Source organism: Solanum tuberosum, unplaced genomic scaffold, assembly GCF_000226075.1.
Source record: "Solanum tuberosum cultivar DM 1-3 516 R44 unplaced genomic scaffold, SolTub_3.0 scf00333, whole genome shotgun sequence".
In the NCBI taxonomy this organism is placed as follows: Eukaryota; Viridiplantae; Streptophyta; class Magnoliopsida; order Solanales; family Solanaceae; genus Solanum; species Solanum tuberosum.
Window position 1 is genome coordinate 521,679 of NW_006239270.1, and position 26,074 is coordinate 547,752.

Genomic DNA, 26,074 nt, shown 5'->3' on the forward strand with positions numbered 1-26,074 from the left:
ATGAATCGCGTGTTTAGAAATTATCTAGAGTCATTTGTTATTGTCTTTATTGATGACATGTTGATATTTTCTAAAGGTGAGGATGATCACATGAATCATTTGAGGATAGTATTGCAAGTCCTCAAAGATCACCAACTCTATGCTAAGTTTAGCAAGTGCGAGTTTTGGCTAAGATCGGTTGCTTTCCTTGTTCACATTGTTTCTTGTGATGGGGTAGAAGTTGATCCAAAGAAAACCGATGCGGTCAAAAGTTGGCCTAGACTTTTGAGTCCTTCCGGCATCCGAAGCATTTTGGGTTTGGCCGGTTACTACCGGAGGTTTGTTGAGGGATTTTAATCTATTGCATCTCTATTAAGGATCTTAACTCAAAATAATTCCAAGTTTGAATGGTCGGAACCTTGTGAAAAGATCTTCCAATTGTTGAAAGATAAGCTCACCTCTGCTCCGGTTTTGACCTTACCGGAGGGCACCGAAGGGTTTGTAGTATATTGTGACGCTTCTCGAGTGGGTTTGGGTTGTGTCCTCGTGCAGCATGGTAAGGTTATAGCTTATGCCTTGAGACAACTCAAGGTGCATGAGAAGAATTATCCAACTCATGACCTTGAGCTAGTGGCTGTAGTTCTTTACTTTAAAGATTTGGAGACACTATCTCTATGGGGTACATATGGATGTGTTTACCGACCAAAAGAGTCCTCAATATATTTTTAGCCAAAAAGAATTAAATCTCCGACAAAGGAGGTGGTTGGAACTCTCGAAAGTTATGATATGAGTGTCCTTTACCACCCCGGAAAACCGAATGTGGTTGCGGATGCTTTGAGTCGTGTATCTATGGGTAGTGTGTCACATGTGGAAGAAGAGAAAAGGGAGTTAGCCCGTGATGTACATAGGCTTGGCCAATTTGGTGTCCGACTTGAAGATTTCGCAAAACGAGATTTCATGGTCTGTCATAATTCCGAGATATCGGTTATTGTTGAAGTGAAGTCTAAGCAACATTTTGACCTTATTTTGATGGAACTAAAATAGTCGATTCTTAACAAAGCAATAGAAAGTTTCTCTCAAGGATAAGATGGGGTACTTAGGCACCAAGGGAGGTTATGTGTGCCAGATGTGGATGGCCTAAGAGAGACAATCTTAGAGGAGGCCCATGGATCCCAATACTCCATCCATCCGGGAGCCACCAAAATGTATCGTGACTTACGTGATATTTAATGGTGGAACGGAATGAAAAGAGACATAGCAAATTTTGTGGCTAGGTGCTCTAATTGTCTACAAGTCAAAGCCGAGCACCAAGGTCCGGGAGGTCTAGCTCAAGATATTGATACCCCCACTTAGAAGTGGGAAGAGGTCAATATGGACTTCTGATATGTTTACCTCGAACTCGTAGGCAACATGACTCCATTTGGGTCATTGTTGACAGACTGACTAAATCAACCCATTTTCTTCCCGTCAAGGTTTCTTATTCAGCAGAAGAATATGCTAAGTTATACAATAAGGAGATTGTAAAGTTGCATGGGCCCCATTGTTGATTATTTCGGATAGAGGTGCCCAATTTATTTCACATTTTTGGAGGTCTTTCCAAAGTGGGCTTGGTACTCAAGTGAAGCTTAGTACCGCATTTCACCCTCAAACGGATGCTCAAGTGGAACGCACCATCCAAACACTAGAGGACATGTTGAGAGCGTGTGTCACTGATTTCAAAGGTAATTGGGATGACCACCTACCTTTGATAGAATTTTTCTACAACAATAGCTACCACTTGAGTATTGCTATGGCACCCTTTGAAACACTTTATGGTGGAAGGTATCGATCTCCGGTTGGGTGGTTTGAGGTAAGTGAATTTGCTCTTCTTGGTCCCGAGGTAGTCTATGAAGCTACGGAAAAAGTTCGACCTATAAGGGATGGGTTGAAAATGGCTTATATTCGGCAAAAGTCTTATGCCGATAATAGGAAGAGCGATCTTGAATTCGAAGTAGGTGATTGGGTCTACTTGAAGATCTCACCCATGAAAGGGGTGATGAGGTTTAGTAAGAAGGGGAAGCTTATCCCCCGATATGTTGGGACTTACGAGATCTTGAAGCGTGTCAGAAAGGTCTCTTATGAGTTGAAATTCCCCATTGAATTGGCCCCGGTCCACCCGGTGTTCCATATTTCTATGTTAAAGAAGTGTATAGGTGACCCGGTGTCCATTCTTCCTCTAGAAGGTTTAGGGGTGGATGAGAACCTTTATTATGAAGAGGTTCTGGTCGAAATCTTAGATAGTCAAGTCAAGAAGTTGAGGAATAAAGAGGTTGCCTCCGTAAAAGTCCTATGTAGAAACCACCTAGTTAAGGGTGCAACATGGGAGGCCGAGGTCGACATGAAGTTCCGCTACACTCATCTTTTTCCTCCTACTCCTAGCCATAGTTGTGTTTAGTAGTTTCTCCTAATTTAGTACAAATTGAAAATCATGTGTGTTGATGATTATGACAGGATTTCCTTGTATGTGTTTTTTTTTTTGTGAAAATTCATGCTTAAGTTTTATGCTGAGTTTTCATGAATTTTGTTTCTCATGATTGAAATTGCACCTATAGTTGTTATGTGATGTTGTCTTCATGAGAATTGTAATGAGCATGCTTGATGTTGTCTTGTTAACGAAATGTCTTGTTGATTGCTTAATATATGTTGATGCTCATTGATTATGGAGAAGGTAGTTCCTCCTACACCTATGTGAAGTAAAGAGTTTTGAGCAAAGTGAAGTTGTGGATTAAATTCCTATATGATATAATGATATGATGTTGTTGATGTGACTGGTTATTGTGCTGCTAGTTTTTGTCATTTTCTCCCTAGAAAGAAGTACAAGTGACATTCGGGTACGAATGTTCCTAAGGGGGGATATTGTAACACCACGATAATTTTATAACTTAAGTTAGAGCCTAACGTAGTGTCAATGAGGTATAAAATGAAGTCCCCTAAGTTAGTAGACCATCTAGGAGTGCTATGGAGGTCTATAAAGGGGCAAGCCAATGCCTAAGGCCAAGGCTACCCCAAACATGGAGCTACTGCCTCAAATTCCACGGCCACCACCACGGCTCGTGGTCATGACCACGGGAAAGTGGGAGGCTTCGTGGAGTTTCCTTGGTCAAGGGAGAGGGACCTCCAAGTGTCCTAGACACTACCTCACCCTTCACGAGAGGGACCACGAGTCGTGGTCCACTTCACGACTAGTGAAGGTGGGCGTGGAGCTCCCTTAGCTTTTAGGGAATTGGGGGTTGTTAGGGTAGCTACTGCCCAAGGCACCACGGGCACCACTACGGGCCGTGGTGCACTTGACGGGGGAGAGGGGTGGCTCGTGAACATCACTTGGCACCAAGGCTTGAAGGCCTTGCCTCCACAAGGCCAAGTCATGACCAAGGCCATCACCACAGACCGTGGTACTCACCACGGATCGTGGAAGGCTCTGTGGTCCTGCCTTGGCCAAGTGCTGGATTGTGCACGAAAGGGGAGCTACTGCCTCCAACACCACTGGCAGCACCAAGGCCGGTGATGCACTTGCACGACACAAGAAGGGTGGCCGTGGTCCCTGACGGGGACCATGTAAATGAGGAGTTTTTGGACTTTTCCTTTTTAAGTCCTAATTAAGTAGGGGTGTTTTGGGTATATTAGACGTTAAATATATATTGAGTTTTAAGTCTAAATTCATGAGTATTGGTCATTATTCACAACACCCAATTGAAATCAAAACTCTTCTTCTTCTGTCTAAACTCTCTCTCTAAAACTAAAGAAGAAGAAGAAGTTATTGGAGCTAGGGTTTCAGGGTTCTTTCCCAAATTTCTTGGAGTTTCTCCATTGATTCTCAAGGAATCAAACTAAGGTATGGTTGCTTATCACTCTTGGGATTCCTTTCCCCAAGAGGCCCTTTCAAGATGAATTTCAAAATCTCCAAATTTCTATGTTTCAATCCAAAAACATGGGCCTTCTTTCTAAAGTGAAATTTATGTGTTAAACTGACTTTGATTGATGTTATATGAACAATTATGGATGAATTTATGTTGTATTTATGGGTTCTTAAAGAATTCCCCATGAGACCCATGTTTCTCCTTTTTCCTAATTCTAACCCTAGCTTGTGTTGGATATTAATTGAATGCTATGAATTGAATGTGATGCTATGAAATTTATGTTTGTATGATGATTCTACCCTATGTTATGTATAATTTCTATGAAATTAGGGTTGAGTCTTTGAATGAACCGTTGAAGGCTATGAAGGGGATATGTCAATTGTTTATATTGATGTTGATTATGTTATTACTTCATGAATTACCTTGTATTATGTATTGGTTATGAACTGGTTGGTAATTTAAGTATGAATGCCGAACAAGATATGGTCATTTTGAGTTCTTAGTGATGTCTTTTGGTCTTACAAATTCCCAGACGGCTTTCATCGACCTTATGAAATGCGTGTTTAGAAATTATCTAGACTCATTTGTTATTTTCATTGTTGATGGCATCTTGATATTTTCTAAAGGTGAGGATGATCACATGAATCATTTGAGGATAGTATCGCAATTCCTCAAAGATCACCAACTCTATGCTAAGTTTAGCAAGTGCGAGTTTTGGCTAAGATCGGTTGCTTACCTTGGTCACATTGTTTCTAGTGAGGGTATAGCACTTGATCCAAAGAAAACCGATGCGGTCAAAAGTTGGCCTAGACCTTTGAGTCCTTCCCACATCCGAAGCTTTTTGGGTTTGGCAGGTAACTACCGGAGGTTTGTTGAGGGATTTTCATCTATTGCATCTCCATTAACGGCCTTAACTCAAAAGAAGTCCAAATTCGAATGGTCGGAACCTTGTGAAAAGAGCTTCCAATTGTTGAAACATAAGCTCACCTCCGCTCCGGTTTTGACCTTACCGGAGGGCACCGAAGGGTTTGTAGTATATTGTGATGCTTCCCGAGTGGGTTTGGGTTGTGTCCTCATGCAGCCTGGTAAGGTTATAGCTTATTCCTCGAGACAACTCAAGGTGCATTAGAAGAATTATCCAACTCATGACCTTGAGCTAGTGGCCGTAGTCTTTGCTTTAAAGATTTGGAGACACTATCTCTATGGGGTATATGTAGATGTGTTTACCAACCACAAGAGTCTTCAATATGTTTTTAGCCAAAAAGAATTAAATCTCCAACAAAGGAGGTGGTTGGAACTCTTGAAAGATTATGATATGAGTGTCCTTTACCACCCCGGAAAAGAGAATGTGGTTGCGGATGCTTTGAGTCGTGTATCTATAGGTACTGTGTCACATGTAGAAGAAGAGAAAATGGAGTTAGCCTGTGATTTACATAGGCTTGGCCAGTTGGGTGTCCGACTTGAAGATTCCCCAAAAGGAGGTGTCATGGTCCGTCATAATTCCGAGTCATCGGTTGTTGTTGACGTGAACTCTAAGCTACATCTTGACCCTATTTTGATAGAACTAAAAGAGTCGATTCTCAACAAATCAGTAGAAACTTTCTCTCAAGGATAAGATGGGTTGCTTACGCACCAATGGAGGTTAAGTGTGCCGGATGTGGATGGCCTAAGAGAGACAATCTTAGAGGAGGCCCATGGATCCCGATACTCCATCCATCCAGGAGCCACCAAATGTATCGTGACTTACGTGACATTTAATTGTGGAACGGAATGAAAAGAGACATAGCAAATTTTGTGGCTAGGTGCTCTAATTTCCAACAAGTCAAAGCCGAGCACCAAGGTCCGGGAGGTATAACTCAAGATATTGATACCCCCACTTAGAAGTGGGAAGAGGTCAATATGGACTTCGTGGTAGGTTTTCCTTGAACCCGCAGGCAAAATAATTCCATTTAGGTCATTGTTGACAGACTGACTAAAGCAGCCCATTTTCTTCCCAGCAAAGTTTCTTATTTGGCGGAAGATTATGCTAAGTTGTACATTAAAGAGATTGTGAAGTTTCATGGGGCCACATTGTCGATTATTTCGGATAGAGGTGCCCAATTTACTTCATATTTTTGGAGGTGTTTCCAAAGTGGGCTTGGTACTCAAGGGAAGCTTAGTACTATATTTCACCCTCAAACGGATGGTCAAGTGGAACGCACCATACAAACCCTAGAGGACATGTTGAGAGCGTGTGTCATTGACTTCAAAGGTAATTGGGATGACCACCTACCTTTGATAGAATTTTCCTACAACAATAGCTACTACTCGAGTATTGCTATGGCACCCTTTGAAGAACTTTATGGTAGAAGGTGTCGATCTCCGGTTGGGTGGTTTGAGGTAGGTGAATTTGCTCTTCTTGGTCCCGAGGTAGTCTATGAGGCTACGGAAAAAGTTTGACTTATAAGGGATAGGTTGAAAACGGCTCATAGTCAGCAAAAGTGTTATACCGATAATAGGAAGAGGGATCTTGAATTTGAAGTAGGTGATTAGGTCTACTTGAAGAACTCTCCCATGAAATGGGTGATGAGGTTTGGTAAGAAGGGGAAGCTTAGCCCCCGATATGTTGGGCCTTATGAGATCTTGAAGCCAGTCGGAAAGGTCGCTTATGAGTTGAAATTGCTCATTGAATTGGCCTCGGTCCACCCGGTGTTCCATATTTCTATGTTAAAGAAGTGTATAGGTGACCAACTGTCCATTCTCCTTCTAGAAGGTTTAGGGGTGGATGAGAACCTTTCTTATGAAGAGGTTCCAGTCTAAATCTTAGATAGTCAAGTTACGAAGTTGAGGAATAAAGAGGTTGCCTCCGTAAAAGTCCTATGGAGAAACCACCTAGTTGAGGGTGCAACATGGGAGGCCGAGGTCGACATGAAGTTCCGCTACCCTCATCTTTTTCCGCCTACTCCTAGCCATAATTGAGGTTAGTAGTCTCTCTTAATTTAGTACAATTGAAATCGTGTGTGTTGATGATTATGACATGATTTCCTTGTATGTGCATTTTCTTTTTGTGAAAATTCGTGCGTAAGTTTATGTTGAGATTTCATGAATTTTGTTTCTCATGATTGAAATTGCACCCATAGTTGTTGTGTGATGTTGTCTTCATGAGAGTTGTAAATGAGCATGCTTGATGTTGTCTTGTTAACGAAATGTCTTGTTGATTGCTTAATATATGTTGATGCTCATTGATTTATGGGAGAAGGTAGTTCCTCCTATACCTATGTGAAGTAAAGAGTTTTGAGCATAGTGAGTTAAGGCCATCTAGGAGTGCTATGGTGGTCTATGCGTTAAGGCCTAAGGGAGGAGTGCCAAGAAAAAAGGGGCAAGCCAAGGCCTAAGGCCAAAGCTGCCCCAAACTTGGAGGTACTTCCTCAAACTCCACGGCCACCACCACGGCTCGTGCTCATGACCACGGGAATGTGGGAGGCTTTGTGCAGTTTCCTTGGCCAAGGGAGAGGGTCTTCCAAGTGTCCTAGACATTGCCTCACCGTTCACGAGAGGGACCACAAGTCGTGGTCCACTTAACGACTTGTGAAGGTAGGCGTGGAGCTCCCTTAGCTTTTAAGGAATTGTGGGTTGTTAGGGTAGCTACTGCCCAAGGCACCACGGGAACCACTACGGGCCGTGGTGCACTTGACGAGGGAGAGGGGTGGCTCGTGAACATCACTTGGTACCAAGGCTTGAAGGCCTTGCCTCCACAAGGCCAAGTCATGACCAAGGCCATCACCACGGACCGTGGTACTCACCACGGATCGTGGAAGGCTCCGTGGTCTTGCCTTGGCCAAGTTATGGCTTGTGCACCAAAGGGGAGCTACTTCCTCTAACACCACGGGAAGCACCACGGCCTGTGGTGCACTTTCATGACCCAAGAAAGGTGGCCGTGTTCCCTGACGGGGACCATTTAAATGAGCAGTTTTTGGACTTTTCCTTTTTAAGTCCTATTTTAGTAGGGGTGTTTTGGGTATATTAGAGGTTAAATATATATTGATTTTGAAGTCTAAATTCATGAGTATTGGCCATCATTCACAACACCCAATTGAAATCAAAACACTCCTACTTCTCTCTAAACTCTCTCTCTAAAACTAAAGAAAAAGAAGAAGACATTGGAGCTAGGGTTTCAAGATTCTTTCCCAAATTGCTTGGAGTTTATCCATTGATTCTCAAGGAATCAACTAAGGTATGGTTGATTATCACTCTTGGGATTCCTTTCCCCAAGAGACCCCTTCAAGATGAATTTCAAAATATCCAAATTTCTAGGTTTCAATCCAAAAACGTGGGCCTTCTTTCTAAAGTGATATTTATGTTATAAAATGACTTTGATTGATATTATATGAACAATTATGGATGAATTTATGTTGTATTGATGGGTTCTTAAAGAATTCCCCATGAGACCCATGTTTCTCCTTCATTCCTAATTCTAATCCTAGCTTGTGTTGGATATTAATTGAAGGCTATGAATTGTATGTAGTGCTATGAAATTCATGTTTGTATGATGATTCTACTCTAGGTTATGTATAATTTCTATGAAATTAGGGTTGAGTCTTTGAATGAAGCCTTGAAGGCTATGAAGGGGCTATGTCATAGGCAATGAACACAAGAGTCTTAACTCTATTTAGTCCTTTTCTTCTAATCCTTCACTTGTGCTTCTAGGCAATGAACACAAGAAGGAACAATGCAAGGAGGGCCGGTGAGGAGAATGTGAATGAGGCGGTTCCCCTCAAACTCCTCAAAACCTCAAGTTCCTATTAAAGAAGGGGCTATGTCTAATGTTGAGATAAGGTCAGCTATTCATAATTTGACTCAAGTGTTGGCCACTCAAGTTGCTAGGGGACGCTAGGGTGCAAGTGAACCCCAATGCTAGCACTACCGCTTCTAGGATAATAGATTTCACAAGGATGAATCCCCCTACTTTCTTTGGATACAAAGTGGAAGAATATCCACAAGGATTCATTGATGAAGTGTTTAAGGTTCTAGAGGTAATGGGTGTGTCTTCCCAAGAAAAGGCGGAGTTAGCCGCCTATCAACTCAAAGATGTGGCACAGGTGTGGTATGAACAATGGAAGGATGGGAGACCTATTAGAGAGGGTCCGATAAGTTGGACTACATTCAAGATGGCTTTTCTTGATTGGTTTTCCCCTTGGAACTAAGGGAGAGGAAAATGCAAGAATTCATCAACCTTCATCAAGGGGGTATGAGTTTGAAGGACTATGGCCTTAAGTTTACTCAATTGTCCAAGCATGCTCCTACTTTGGTGTTGGACTCTAGAGCTACAATGAACAAATTTGTTATGGGTGTACCCGATCTTGTGGTGAATGAATGTAGGTCGGCTAAGCTAATCCCAAGAATGGACATTTCTCGCCTTATGGTTCATGCCGAGCAAATTGAGGAGCAAAAGCTTAAGCAAGTTGGTAGAGAATTGAAGAGGTCAACGACCGATGATGGAAATTCTTCTAAGGTTAGGTTTGAAATCCGAGATAAGCGAAAGTTCAAAAAGAGGTTTTCCAACCAAGGTCCTCCTAACACTCCAAGGGTCAACAAAGGTAAAGTGTCTACCCCCAAGCCTCAAGAAAGAAAAGGTGGTGGTCCTTATGTTGAGAAGCTTATTTGTACAAAGTGTGGTCGAAAACATGAAGGCAAGTGCCAAGTTGGCACGGGTAATTGCTATGGTTGTGGTAAGAGCGGCCACATGAGGAGGGACTGCCCTATGCTAAAGGCTCAAGGAAGGGAAAATGCTAAAGCACAAGCAAGTGGCCCAAATCCCGATGCTCCTAAGAAGAATCGCTTGTATGCTTTCCAATCCCGAGGTGATCAAGGGAGCTCTTCGGATGTTGTGACCGGTATGTTGTAAGTATTTTCAATAAATGTTTATGCATTGTTAGATCCCAGTGCCAATTTGTCTTTTGTAACCCCTTTAGTGGCTATAAAGTTTGATATGCTTCCCGATGTCTTAGATAAACCCTTTCCGGTTTTTACCCCAGTGGGTGATTCCATGGTTGCTAAAAGAGTTTATAGGGGTTTTCCCATATCATTTCCCAATAGAGTCACTTTGGTTGATTTGGTGGAACTTGATATGTTAGATTTTGTATGTTATATTGGGGGATGGATTGGCTTCATGCTTGTTTTGCGTCCATAGATTGTAGGACCCGAATTGTGAAGTTTCAATTTCCTAATGAACACATTTTAGAATGGAAGGGAGGAAATTCCATTCCTAGGGGGAGGATCATTTCATGTCTAAAAGCTTGTAAGTTGATTTCTAAGGGTTGTCTCTATAATATTGTGAGGGTCAAGGATCTTGAGTCTGAAATTCCTCCTTTGGAGTCGGTCCCCGTAGTGAAGGATTTTCCGAAAGTCTTTCCCGATGACTTACCAGGGATTCCTCCCGAACGAGAAATAGATTTCGGCATAGATCTATTGCCGGATACACAACCCATTTCAATCCCTCCTTACCGGATGGCCCCGACGGAGTTTTAAGGAATTAAAAGCTCAACTCAAAGATTTGTTGGATAAGGGGTTTCATCAAACCTAGTATATCTCCTTGAGGTGCACCGGTGTTATTTGTGAAGAAGAAGGATGGATCTCTTCGTATGTGTATTGATTACCGACAATTAAATAAGGTGATCATTAAGAACAAGTATCCACTCCCTAGGATTGATGACTTATTTGATCAACTTCAAGGAGCGAGTTACTTTTCAAAAATTGATTTGAGGTCGGGTTATCACCAACTTAGGGTGAGAGGAGTTGATGTTCCGAAAACAGCCTTACGAACAACTTCAAGTGCTTCGAATTGTTGAAAGATAAGCTCACCTCCGCTCCGGTTTTGACCTTACCGGAGGGCACCGAAGGGTATGTAGTATATTGTGACGCTTCCCAAGGGGGTTTGGGTTGTGTCCTCATGCAGCATGATAAGGTTATAGCTTATGCCTCCAGACAACTCAAAGTGAACGAGAAGAATTATCCAACTCATGACCTTCAGCTAGTGGCCGAAGTCTTTACTTTAAAGATTTGGAGACACTATCTCTATAGGGTACATATGGATTTGTTTACTGACCACAAGAGTCTTCAATATGTTTTTAGCCAAAAAGAATTAAATCTCCGACAAATGAGGTGGTTGGAACTCTTGAAAAATTATGATTTGAGTGTCCTTTACCACCCCGGAAAACCGAATGTGGTTGCGGATGCTTTGAGTCGTGTATCTATGGGTAGTGTGTCACATGTGGAAGAAGAGAAAATGGAGTTAGCCCGACTTGAAGATTCCCCAAAAGGAGGTGTCATGGTCCGTCATAATTCCGAGTCATCGGTTGTTGTTGACGTGAAGTCTAAGCAACATTTTTACCCTATTTTGATTGAACTAAAAGAGTCGATTCTCAACAAAGCAATAGAAACTTTCTCTCAAGGATAAGAGGGGATGCTTAGGCACCAAGGGAGGTTATGTGTGCCGGATATGGATGGCCTAAGAGAGACAATCCTAGAGGAGGCCCATGGATCCCGATACTCCATCCATCCGGGAGCCACCAAAATGTATCGTGGCTTACGTGACATTTATTGGTGGAACGGAATGAAAAGAGATATAGCAAATTTTGTGTCTAGGTGCTCTAATTGCCAACAAGTCAAAGCCGAGCACCAAGGTCCGTGAGGTCTAATTCAAGATATTGATGCCCCCACTTAGAAGTGGGAAGAGGTCAATATGGACTTCGTGGTAGGTTTGCCTCAAACCCGTAGGCAACATGATTCCATTTGGGTCATTGTTGTCAGACTGACTAAATCAGCCCATTTTCTTCCCAGCAAGGTTATACTGTACAACCTTTGTATCAGGTCCTCCCAAAACCTCCCTGCAATATATAAGTCCTTTACTGTCTCCTTAACTTCCCCGCACATCCAGTCACATCCCTTATCATAACATACATAAAATAATCCTTAAACATAATAATGTAACAGAAGAAATATGAATCTTGGTTTCTGATCAATAGCACTTGAAGTGTTAACATTACTTTTAAGGTGCTCAAACAAGCTCATGACTGAATTTAAAGAGGACTCCCCTCTATGGCTGTCCCAACATACACTAATCACCAGAACATCCTTCCCAATATTACACCATGTAAAAGTAACAATTTCCAACTCACTAACACATACCAAGTGTCCTAATTAACTCAAGCACAAGAGGAAGAATATTGCAGTAGGTTACCTTGCTTGACGGGACTACCACTTGTTAAGACTTGGATTCTTCAAGGTAAAGGTTGACCTCCTTAACTTGTCTAAAATTATACCTTCCAATAGCTTGAACTCCCTAATATTCAAGAACCCTAATGGTATTTAATTGCTGTTGTATGAGGCAAAGAGATAGAAGAGAGAAAGCTCTAGAAATCAGATTTTTGGTAGAGTAAAAATGGTTGGAAAAAGTTGATATCAATCACTTTTAAAGGGACCTTCTTTGGCCGACTTTCTCACTCATTTTGGGCCATAATTTTTCAAGTAGGTGACCCACATACTTGGACTTTTCACTTGGGCCTTTTTGGACATAAGAACATTGGGTCTTTTGCCACCTTTCTTGTACTTTTTTTGCAGCCAAACATGTGTCTTTAATTTAGGACACACATTTAAGTAGGTGATGCACCTACTTTTCCATTCAAATTATTTCTTGTGGGCTTGGAAAGATTGGGCCTTGGCTGTCCATTTTCCCCTTATTCACTTATTCAACTTGGGCCAGATTAATGCAAGTAGGTGTAGTGTGCTTGGCCCAATAACATGGTCAAAAGAGTCTTTGTAGGTGATGCACCTACTGGTTCTTTGGGCTGGTCAATAAGTCAAAGTAGGTGATTGTCATCTACTTGCTTAGTGAAGTCAAGCAAGCAACTCAATATTTTATTCCATTTCTAGACCTTAATACCTTTTACTTAACTTAAAACTTATATACACTATGTCACTTTAAACTTTAGACTCAACTACCAAATTATGATCTCAAGTTTAAATATTTCCATAGACTTCAACTTAATCGGGTCACATTAATATCTATGGACAGTTCACTTTTAATCTAATCTATTGTCACTAGTTGCATAAGAAACCGAGTCCATAACTATACCACAAGGAAATTTTTAAGCGTCATATAAATAGAACTAGTACACGTAGAATACGTGGTGTTACAACTTTGGGTGTGGAAAGAAGGGTCATAAGATGAGAGATTACCCAACACTCATGGCCAAAGAAAGAGAAGATAAACAAGCTTCTCATGATGGCCTAGATGTTAATGCTCCAAGGAAGAATCGTTTCTATGTGCTTTAAGCTAACAAGGACAAAGGAGCTAATCCGGATGAAGGTACCAGTAAGTTATAGTTCCTTTCTGTGGTGATGAGATCCTTATGTTGTTTCAAGATAGCCTTAGATGGGTTTTCTCCTAAGTGGGGGATAGTCTGTTAAATAGTAAGGTTGTTGAGAGTGTGAATATCCTTATCTCTTTTCTTCTTTTCTTATTCAAGCTTGAGACCAAGAGTTCCTTGTAGCTTGTTTCCTCTTTTGTAGTCATGTGTGCTATTGAGTTTCCATGGTCTCCTTATTGTTGTGCATGTTCTAGTTGAATTCTTGTCCGAATGAGAAAAATGAGTTTTCAAATTATGTTCCTCATGTTAATATGCATCTATGATGAGTTGCCTAAATATTTCATGAGTTGACTTGTTGAGCATGCTTAAATGTGCTTTTATGAGAAAATTGCATAATGTGCTTAATGATGTTTTAATGAGAATGATGTGATTTGAAGAAGGAAGTTCCTCCAATGTAATGAGAAATGAGATGTTTTGGTGCATAATGAGTTCGTAGATGTAAGATTGTACTTGCTTGTTTGCATTGATCCTTTTTGATCTGGAGTTGGTGTTTCCTCCTACGTTTTTGCATTTATATTGATGTTGTATGCATGATTGTGGGCTGCTAGTCTTTAGTCGTTACCCCTTAATGTGTTTAAAGTGTCATTCGAGGATGAATGTTTCTAAGTGGGGGATAATGTAACGAACCTAAAAATGAACTAGTGAAACTAGTGCCGAAGGTGTATACGTTTGTGTTTGTCTTGAGTTTTGAAGTGGTTTAATGTTGTGCCGAGTCATGGTTGAAGGGTTTAGGGGTTAAACGTCAAGGTACGACCCCCCAAGGACCACCCAAGGGGTCCTTGAGGAATACCCTCAAAACAGCCCTAAAACTGCCAAAATTGCAGCAACCTACGCTTGGTCACCTACTGGCCGTAGGTGGACCCACGCCCCGTAGGTTGGGGTCGTGGGTAAAGGACTGCACATGCATGCATTTTAAGCCTCAGAATCAGCACCTACAGAGGTGCAGCATGCTCCGTGACTCCACCCACGGTCCGTGGTTGGTGGTTTCGTGAGTGAGGACAATTTTCAAGATTTTAGTTTTTAGTTAGGGGTTTGGGGGTTAAGTCATTAATTAATTTGGAGTTAAGGGAGGTAGGTTAGTTAGTTATTTAACAACATATATAAGCCTAATAGACCCCTAAACTAAATCATTTAGCTCATTCATCTAAGACCCCAAATTCTCTCCAAAAATTCGCTCCCTAGAAGTGTAGAAGAAGATGAAGAAGAAGAGAAGAGTTGAGGGCATATTTTCATCCATTGATGATAGCTTGATTAGGGATTTTAATTAAGGTATGTTAGCTTAATCATCTATGGGTTCTTCCACCCATAGAGCTCCCTAGGTTTCCCCCGATTGTGAATTCAAAAACCAAATTCTAGCTAGGGTTTTTCTTACATTGTGGGTAGGATTTAGGTATGATTCCAATCTAGTGGATAATACATAATTATGATTGTATTAGCATTTAATTATGATATTATGATGAATTTATGTTATTTATATGGTAAACCCTAGTCTAAATTGATGAATATGATATTTGTGGTTTATGCCATTAGATGTGAAATTGAAGGTTCATAGGTGATCTTCTTAAATCAATGTCATGTGTAGTAATTGTTCAAGGTTTGGATCATATAATCATGAATTGAACTAGACTTTATTGAATATGAAGGATCTTGAATTGTAAAGTTAAAGTTGAACCTTTATGGCGAATTATGACTAGAATCACCTAGTAATTAAGAATGTGATTAGAATACCTTGAAATCTAGGTATGAATAAAGGTAGTAAGAAGTAAAGCTTGAGTATAATGCTTGTAGTCATGCATGGTAATCACTAGGGCTTTAGAGTGAAGCTAATATGATTAATCTTAGATGCTAAGGCTTTGAGATTAAAACCTATATGTGAATACAAGGCCAATGAATAAGATTGTGATGAGAGATCTTTACCTACCGAATTCACCTTACGAATCATAGATGGTAGAAAGTAATAGAATCACTTAGAACATGATGATATCCTTGTCTAATGTAGAATTATAAACATGAAATAGTTCTCATATAGTAAGTGTTCTATGATTGAAGGGCTTCTCCTACCTAATTGAACCTAAGGCTATAGAGCCTTTATACCTAGGTCATGAATGATGATAGTTGTTCACACTTGATCTAAAATAGGTATTAGCATGGGTTGGTTTTCAAGAACACCTTTCCATAAACTCGAGTCAAAGTAGAGACTTAATGATTATCTTGTAGGATTTAGGCCTAGCACCGAGTTGATATTGAAATGAGATGAAGGTTCCCACATAGTTCAGTTTGGGCTTTCATGGAGGTTCCCACCTAGTTGAATTTGGGATCCCAACATGGGATCTCTCACCTAGAATAGTTAGGATTTCCCAAAGTGTGTCTCATGAGATGGAAGCCTCACCTAGTGGAGTTTTTGGTTTCTAGTAGCAATCTCCATATCCCATAACTACGTGCCCCGTAGGAAAGTTAGCTAGTGGATCCGACTACGCAAACAAACCGGTCCTACCTTAGGCAAGTGGACCAACCCTTGATTGTGTGGGTAACACCATGAGAGATCATGTGATAGCTCATATGTTCTCATGTCGGTTAAGGCTATATCCCAATTAAATATGATTAGTAATGAACTAAGATTGTGCTCAATGTAATATCTCCTAGAGTTCATACCTCATAGGCTAAGACTATGCATAATGTAGCATATCCTAGAGTCCAACACAAGTAGTGGTCTAAGATTGTGCATGATGTAGCATCTCCTAGAGATCAAACTTAATGGTCCAAGATTGTGGTTGAAGAAGAATATCCTGGAGATCAAACTTAATAGTCTAAGATTGTGCATGAAGAAGCATCTCCTAGAGATCAAACTTAATGGTGTAAGATTGTTCTTGAAGAAGCATCTCCTATAGATCAAATGAAGTGAACCAAGATTATGCTTGTGGAAGCATCGCTTAGGGTTCAACCTTAGTGAACTAAAATTATCCCTTAAGGTAGCATCTCCTAGAGTTCAAGCTTGATGAACTAAGATGTACTTCATGTAGTATATCCTAGGGTTCTAAATAATGAGGAACTAAGATAGGATTAGTGAAATATCTCATAGTGTTCAAGAGTATGAATGGACATAGACATGCTTAAGGTTGTAACGACTCGGAAAATGATAGGTTAAGCTAGAGCCTCATCATTTGAGTAGTGTGACTTTAAGTTGATGTGTAGACTATTTTAGAACTTTAATAGAGCAAGGAAGAAGCCTAGGGTGAAAGCAAGGGCCTAAGCTAGGAAGTTAGAGTGAGAGAAACATTGTTCTTTGGTGGACCTTTTGGCGATGGGGCAGTTTGATCGCCCAAGGGGTTGGGCGAGCCGCCCTTGGGCTCTTGTGCTCGCCTAGTGGACTGCCCTTTCAGCTTAAGTACTGGATCAAAGGGCGAGCTAACTCCAAGCTCGCCAACCTGCTTGGCCTGATGCCCATTGACCCCTCTAGATCGCTTAGTAGACTGCCCCTTTTGGGAGCTCACTGGAAAATTGGCAGAGACAAGGATGCACTTGGCGAGTCACCTAGTGCTCTTGGCGAGCCAAGAGGGGCCAATGGGCGAGGTAAGTCGTGAAGGAGGGCAAATTTTAAGTTACAACTTTAAGGGTCCTTAGTTCTTTTCCAAAGTTGAGTCCTTATTATTCTATTCCTTTCCTAGCAACTTTTTAACCCTTTTAAGATTTGAAACTCCTTCAATTAAGTCACTTTTTAACAAAACCCAAATCAAAACAAAAGAAGTTCTTCCTTTCAAAAATTCTCTCTCTAGAAATTCCCAAAGAAGAAGAAGAAGAAGGGGGAGCTAGGGTTTTGATTTAAGGCATTTCTTGGGAAATCTTATTAAAGGTATGGTGATCCTTCATCTAGGGTTAGCTTTCACCCTAGAGTCAATTTCAAAGAACTTTTCAAGTTCATGAAAAACATAGGGTTTTACTCAATCTCATGGGTTCTTTCTTCACACAATTTCAAATGGTTAATAATGTCATATAATGATTATATTGATGTTTAATTGATGATTTAAGATGAAAATATTCTATGAACCCATGATTTCCCTCAATTCCTAAATTGTGCCTTTATGAAGTGGGTTTGTTGATTATGAAAGCTTATGATTGGAATATGTCTAAATTGCTTTGGGTTATTGAATTGTATCATTATATATGCCTTAATTATGGTAAATTTTTGGTGTGTTAATGATTTGAGATTCATGGCCTTGAAGGCAAGTTATGGGCTAAAATTATATGTTGAAGTAGAATGTGCTTGACTATTGATCCACTTGAAAGATGGAGTTTACTTACTAAGTATATGAATGTGAATTCAGTGAAGTTAAGGTGATCATGTCTTGAAAGTATTTGTGTAATTATTGAAAGGCTATTTCTCAATTTGACACTCATGGATGATAATGATGAAATGTGAAGGGTTTCTATAATGTGAATGTTGAATCTAGAATTGGTAGGCTTATGCATCCTTTTCTTGTATAATGAAAGATTTTAAATGATGTTTTTGATAGTTTGTATTTAAATAAGTTTTTAATTCCTCACTATTTCTATATATCGAAGGTTATGAATGTTAAGAGGCTTGTACGAGACGCCTTTGGGGTAAAGTACGCCGTGTAACATCCGGGGACTAGACTTGGGTCATGAAAAAGGTAGTACCTCATAGAGTCCTTGATAATAATGAACCTAGACATGCTAAAAAAAGTATCTCATAGGGTCCAACCTAATAATGAACAAAGATTATGGTTTAAGTAGCATCTCCAAGAGTTCAAGCTTGATGAACTTAGATTACGCTTTAAGTAGCATCTCGAAGAATTCAAACTTGATGCACTAAGATATACCTAGTATAGTATCTCTTAGAGAGTTTCCATGTTTTCAAAAGGGGCAAGTCTCTAATTAAGGAACATAAGTATGATGACCTAAATAACCACTTAGTATGACTGGTAGTATCGGATGCTACTCATGCATTGCACATCTATGACTAAAGGTTACCTAATGAATGTTGTCTTACATGGGTTATGCTTGATGGATTGTTGCTATAGATGCCTTCCAAGATGTGATTGACTAAAGGTGGTAGTTCACTTGTCTACATGAAGTGAGCCAATAGTGATACCAAATGAGGGTGAATATGACTAGGATGACTTCAAGGTTAATGCTTAGTGTGAAGGGTAGTATGGATTGCCTTTCATGCATTGCAAAATTGTACTTTGAGGTTACTTAGAAGTATGGTGCCCTTATGGTAGAAAGTCTTAAGACTTAACCATGCATATAGACTATGATTAAGATGACCAAAAAGGGATACTTGGCTTGTGTGGTATTATGGGATGCTATTCATGATTTGCACATGTATGCTTTTGAGGTTACTTGATAATGGTTTTATTATGGTATAGATGACTAAGAGTCAAATTATGCTTATATGATGCTTATGTTGGAGACTTTGCTTATTATGATTATGATTTTGTCTCTTATGCTTATGGTTTATGTTTCATGAACCATTTCATATGATTTTTGATTGTGTCTTATATTGACTAACCCGTGTCTTATTCTCTTATGATTATGCTAGCTAACATATTTAGTACATTTTGTACTAATGCATACTTTGCCTACATTCTAATAAAATGTAGGGTTTGGAGACTTGAGTGCTATCTTGAAGCTAGGTTTCTAAAAAGCTAAGGAGTTGAAGATTTTGGTGAGTCCTCATAGTTTCGAGGACAACACCCACCATTTCCTTATGTCTTTGATTTCATGTTTTTGGGACTATTGTATGGGCTGTGTCCCAAGAGTCTATTCTAAAGTTGTATTAGATGGTTTGAGACAAAGTATAGAAATACTTGGGCTTGATTTATGAAAATGACTTCAATTGTAAAGATAAGTTTTAAATTTTCTCGTATTTATCTATTACCTATGTTTAAGATATGCTAAGGGTTGTATGAGACCCCTTCGGGGTCAAGTACGTGGTGTTACACCTAGGGTATACCCTTGAGTAAGGACAATTGAGTTTGAGGAAGAGTAAAGTTGAGTCTTTTTATTTAAAATTATATTCATGAACTAAGTATTCCCAAGAAAAATGTTTTTACATTTAAGAAATGAGGAAATAATGAGTTTCAAAAGAGTTTTCATCAGCAATTCTGAGTACCATCTCTTTTAAGAGAAATAATTTTGAGTAATAATCTGAAACCATAAAAAGAGTTATGTTTTTAAAAAAACTATGAGCTAGTATGTTTTGGGAGTAATATTGAGCACCAATATGGGGGAGAGTTTGTACATTACACAGCCCCCATAAACCATGTAGCCAACGTGGGTAGAAAGAGTCATACTGTTTAGATGATTCCTTAATGCTTTTATCATAGAATAGTGGATCCACTTAGTAGTAGGTTCTATACTCCGACAAAGTATAGGACAGTTCTGGTAGCGTGGTCTAGACGATGTATCATCACATAGCTCATAGTGATAGTTGTCGGTTAGAGAATCTCCCATAGAAGGTATTTTGTATTTTCATACACAAACTGAGTTCATTTTGTATTCTTTCATACAGACTGAGTATATTGTATTTTTAAACACATGAAGTTGTTATCTACTATTTAAAAAGCCTTTCTTTATAAAGCATTCTTTACTAATGCTTTATATCCAGGAGTTGAATTGAGACGAAGTAAATGTTTCTTTCAGTTCTAGTTTAAGCATATGTCTTGCTTTAGGTTTCCCCTCACATGCTCGTACATTCCATGTACTGACACCATTTAGCCTGCATCTTTGATGATGCAAATACAAGTAACCAGGATCAACATCCATTACTTCGTTGATCCAGTCAAGCTTTAGAGTTGTTGGTGAGCCTCATTACTTCCGGAGGATCCCTTTATTTTGCTTTATCATTTTAATTTATTAGGATATCATGGGTCTTCTCCTGACGTCCATATCACTTAGTAGAGGCTTCATAGATAGATAGACACTAATTCACGAGTCTTTTCATTTTCAGTTCTTTGTGTTGAGACTTGAGTTGCCACTTTGGCTAGTTAATTTTTTTTTTTCTAAAACATTATAAGTTTAGTTTAGACACCTTTTAGTAAAGTTGTTCTTTTAAGTTTTATCTTATTTCATGAGTAAGTCTATGGCTAAGAGTTAAGCCAGGCCAAGGGTTCGCTTGGGTCCAGCAATGGTTCTTGAATGACGGTCGCACCAATGGTGTAGGCTCGGGGTGTTACAATACTATTGTAACACCTCGTATCCGAAAGAGGGCAAATTGCATCTTTCCAGGTGCTCTAGGAGCCAAACCACTCCGGTCACCCATGGTCTGTAGGTGTGGTCCGTTATTTGAAAGTTGGTAAGACCACGATCCATTAAATGGCTCGTGGTTCGAAGCCCCAAGAACATAGTCCAGTCCACCACCCACGAGTGTGTAGGACGGACCATAAGTCCATCATGGTCCGTCGATGGGTGTCTCGTGGATGACATGTTGGCAGTTATTTACAAGGTCAATAGGGTGTTTTCCTAATTAATTAATTCCTATACTGTTTCATTTTACCTATATTTAGAACCCCTATATAAGTCTTTTAACCCCCAAATTCACCCCATTTATTTCATTCTTCAAAATTCCAAAATGAAAACCAATTCCTCTAAAATATTCTCTCTCTAGAAACTTGAAGAAGAAGAAGAAGAAGAAGAAGGATTCAACTAAGGTTAAAGCCAAGGTTCCAATTCCTACATTGAAGGCTAGCTTTTGGACACAAGTTATGGTAGTTTTCATCCATGGAGATCCTAAATCTCTCTATTTCAAAAGGTAGAATTCCCTAATTGAGTTAGGGTTTTCATCTATTATCATGGGTTCTCTTTAACATTGATTTAAATGAGTTAATTATGATCTTCTATGCATGAATTGATGAATTGATGAATTGCAAGGCTTTTATGATGAATTCTCCTATGAACCCATGTGATCTTTATGTTTTCAACTTATGAACTATATGTTGAGGGATTTTTATATTCAGGCAAGAGTTTTATGAAATTGAGCATCTATAACTAGTTTTAAACATATTTATGATGAAATCCATATCTAACCAATGTTTTCTAAGAGTTTATGATTGACAGTGGGTTTTGACCTTAAGGAGGTAAATTATGGACTTATGCATTGCTTATGAAATCTATGCAAATGTTTTAACGGTGCTTTGAGAGTAAAGCAACAATTATGATGATGTTGTGTTGTGAAAGGATATTCTCACTAAAACACATACTAGCATGATATGAAAAGTTTTCTCACATAGAAAGGATTCTTAGGTTGAAAGGCTTTCTCACCTAAATAAATTAAAGTCTAGGAGCTTTCTTAATGAAATTAGCTCGAATCGGTAGGCTAAGGGCACCCTTTCATGAGTAATGAAGTCAAGTAATAAATTACTATTATGCGGGAATTTATGCTTAGCACCGAGTGGATATTGATAGTGAGATGGAAGCTCTCTTGTAGTAGAGGCCGGGTTTCCAAAGTAATATCATGAGGTGGAAGCTCCTTGTAGTAGAGGTCGAGTTTCTAGTAGAAATCTCCATATCACATAACTATGTGCCCATATAGGTTGATTAGCTAGTGGATCCACTTAAGCTAGAAGTTCACGGTTCTACCTTCGGCAAGTAAAACAACCTCTTTTTGGTGTGGGGTAGACACCAGATTCCATGTTATATCTTACATGGTCTCATGCCGGTTAAGGCTAATTCCCCACAAGTAATAATGAACTAAGGTTTCTCAAGGAGTATCAAGTGTGAGTTCAAAGATGTTAAAGAAGAATTTAGCTTGCACTGACCATGATTTATGACTTATGTTTTATAACTCTTTCATATGATGTTTAACTTGGTTAATTACATGTCATGAAATGAAATGTTCATCTTTAGAAATTTTTAAATGTTTTATGCATGGCTATCATACTTGGTACATTGTTTTGTACTAACGCATAATATTGCCTACATTTTTCCCAAATGAAGGGTTCGATATTCAAGGTGGTCAGTTTTGTGGCTAGTTGGTGGCTTGATTGAATCCTGAGCTTTGGTGAGTCCTCATGCTTCCAAGACGGAGTTATTATTTTAGTTTCTTTCATTTATTACCCTTTTGGACATGATGTGTGGGCTAGGCCCAATTTTACTCTATAATATTAGATGGTTGTAACAACCCTAAAAAAATGAAATAGGAGGAACTAGAGCTTCTCAATGGTTTTGGAAGTTGGTAATTTGTTAAAAAGAAGAATTTTGGCTTTTAAGTTTTGGTATGAATAGTTTTGAGGTCGAATGTTAAAGGACGACCATGACGTTCGGAGACTAGTCTTTTGAGCTGATGTGTTTTAGTGGTGTAATGTTGCCCTAGTCTTATTTGAAATGGGTTTAAGGATTCAACATCAAGGCACGTGTTTGAATCCATGCTATGAGACCTACTCTAGGCTGGTTGAGGGTGCTAGACAAGGAGCCAAGCCAAAAGGGGGTAAGCCTTAGCCAAAAAGCAAAGTCTGTCCCCAGTTGGCTGCTCACTGCCCCAAAGACCACGGGCACCACCACGACCAGTGGTGCCCTAGATGGTCCGTATACTTGGGCATGAAGTTCACTTGGTCTCAAGGGAGGCAAGGAAACTTTGCCTAGGTTCTGCCTCATCTTCACGTATCGTGGGAGCCTCCTTGAAGATGCCTTGGGACCTTGAGGGATTGACATGGTGGAGAGGCCCACTGGCAAAGGGACCACGGCAACACCACAAGCCGTGGTGCCGTTCGCGACCCGTCCAAGTGGGCGTGGTCCCTGACGGGGATGCCTCATTTAGGGACTTTTAGGTAATTTCTTTTAAATGTTTTAATGTGTGGGGTTGATTTTAAAAGGTTTATATGATAAATATAAATAGTTTTAACTCTTAAAAAATTCCTTTAACTAATTATCCACAAATACCCAAATCAAAACCTCCAAAGTTCTTCTCTCTCAATATCTCTCTCTCAACTCAAGGAAGAAGAAGTTGGATTCAAAGCTTTCTTCATCAAATTTCTTTGGGTATTCATCAACTAAGGTATGGTGGCTCTTTATCTAGGTATAGTTTTCACCCTAGAGCCAAATCACAAAATGGTTTTCAAGGATTTCAAAAGTTAGGAAAAACCCAATGCTTCCTTAAACTCATGGGTTCTAGCACTAAATGGTTTCAAACGATTTATTATGATTATATTATGGTTTTAGTTGATGTTTTTAGGTGAAAAACTTCATGGACCCATGATCTCCCTAAATTCCTAAATTTGGCTTATGAAGTGGGTTTGATAATTATGATTGTATATTGATGGAATTGTGTTTACATTGATTTGTATTATTGATTGCTATTGTTGTCTATATCTATTGTTGGTGGATTGTTGGTGTGTGGATGCGTTGAGAATTATGGCCTTGTAGGCAAGTCATGGGTAAATTCTCTTCTGATGTTAGAATTGTTGGGAATCAAATAATGGTGATTATGGCTTTGGAGAATGGTAAGTTGACCTACTTCCATTCTATATTGAAATTGTTCTTGTTTGGATTGATCCACTTATGGTGGAGGTGTTTACTTATTGAATGTGTATTAATTATGGCCTTGAAGGCATTATATAGTGAATGGAAGTATTGTCTTAAGGTCTGTCTACATGTGTGTGCAATATGAGGGTTATGTACGTGGTATTCAAGAATAGTATGATAGTATATTATACAATGTGTATATATTTTGATTGAAATTATGTTCTCTCTTAATGTTTATATATGATGATGATGGACTATGAAAGGTCTCGATATAGTAACGTTGTCTCTTGAATTGGTAGACCTAGATTGGTAACCTCTCTTTAAATGAATGAATGAATGTCTAGGATCGGTAGACCTAAAGTTGGTGCCCTTCTATAAATGACTAATGAGGTATTCTAGGATATGACTTGAATCGGTTAGACCTAAGTATGATGTCCTTTCATTGTGAGTCTAGACCCCTAAGTGAATGTAAACCTTGAAGCGGTAGACCTTATGGTGGTGCCTCCTTCTTGTGTGAAATGATAGACTTGGAGTTGGTGGGCTGGAATTGTAGAAACCCTCTCTAAGAAAGTCAATGAGCTATCCTTTATGAACCTTGATCGGTAGATCCTTGTGGTGCCCTTCTTGGTAGAGTATTATGGGTCAGTAGGCCTAATTATGGCGCCCTCTCTAGTACTCATATGTGAATGAAATTACTCTCTGAGAACTAAGGCTAAGCACCGAGTGGATATGGTTAAGATGGTAGCTCTTCCCGAGTATGAGGCAAGAGTACAATGAACGTCTTTGGATATCCCCTAAACCATGTGCCTACATGGGATGTGTATTAGTTTTATCCTTGGCAAGTAGAACACCTTCCACGGTGTGGGGTCTTATGAAACCGGATTACATGCCTAGCTAGTATGGTCTATGTCGGTTAATACCTATTCCCTTCATGTGGGATGTGCACTCTAGTTACTTGATAGGTTCTACAACGTGTAGGTAGTAGTATGGGATGCTATCTACACATGGCACGAGTAGGCCTTGAAGGTACTAAAGTGAGTTCTCTAAGTCTTTAATGACTATTATGTGAAGTCCCCTATATGAATGAATGTCTCCTTAAATGTCTCTACCAATGAATGTTGACTTATTAGTTTATGTTGACAGGGAAAGGTCCTTATCTATAGTAGCCTTGAGGAACACTTAGGTGTGGCATGAAGAGGTAGTATGGGATTCCCCTCCATGTCTTACTTAGGTGGTTCTTAGGGCATCTTTAGGTGGAGGGTCTAAGATGATGAAATGGTCTATTTGACAAATGTGCATATTTGTTGAAAATTGGTAATAGTTGAGCATGCTTATAATATGGATATTGTCTTGTATGTGGATGTTGACTTGTAATGTGTCTCTTATACATGCGGTTTATGGATATGTATCAAATATGGCATAAAAGCTTATACCTTAAATAAATGTCCCTTATTGCATGTTTTTGCATAGTCATCATACTTAGTACTTAATTGTGCTAACCCCATTCTTTTCCATGTTTTACTACAAGTGTACGTGTTGGCAAGTGAGGTGCTTTCCATAGTGAAGCTTGGATTAGAGTTTCTCTCAAGACTTTTTGGTATGTCCTCATATGTCGAGGGCATGGATTCTATGTTCTAGTTTCTTTTATTAAGACATTGTAATAGACTTGTAGTATTTTTCTTTATTGTAAAGGGCCGTGTCCCTAGTATGTTTCTTTGTGAGTTGGGTCTAAGTTGGCCACATGAGACTAGTATTCCGCTTGTGTATAAAGACTTCTTTAAAATGTTGTTGACTTTCAAGTCTTATGAGTATGTTTTAAAAGGTTTTAATTCCGCACTATTTTATTGCCTATGTGATGAATGAATGCTAAGGTCTTGTATAAGACCTCTTCGAGGTCGAAAATGCCGTGTCGCGACTTAGGGGTGCTCTCGCATCGTGACAAACTTGGTATCAGAACATAAGGTTTTTGGAATGGTTTTAGGTTCAAAGTCTCATAAGCCACGTCTAGTAGAGTCTTGTTCAACGGTGTGAGTCACGACACATCTATGAGCGAGAGGCTATAGGACGATAGAAGTTACCCTTCTTTCATATTATTGAAGTCGTGCCTTAGAGTGTGGTTCTATAAGTGTCCCTTTTTCTAATCCTTTCTCTTATGTTTATAGGATATGAATACAAGGGCTAATCCTAGGAGAGCGGAAGAGGAGAATGTGGATGGGGGAGTTCCTCCCCAAGGTCTTCAAGGTGACCAAGTCCCCATAGGAAATCAAGAGAATGAGGTTCTGGTGGGTCCCCCGTCCATGACTAATGAAGAGA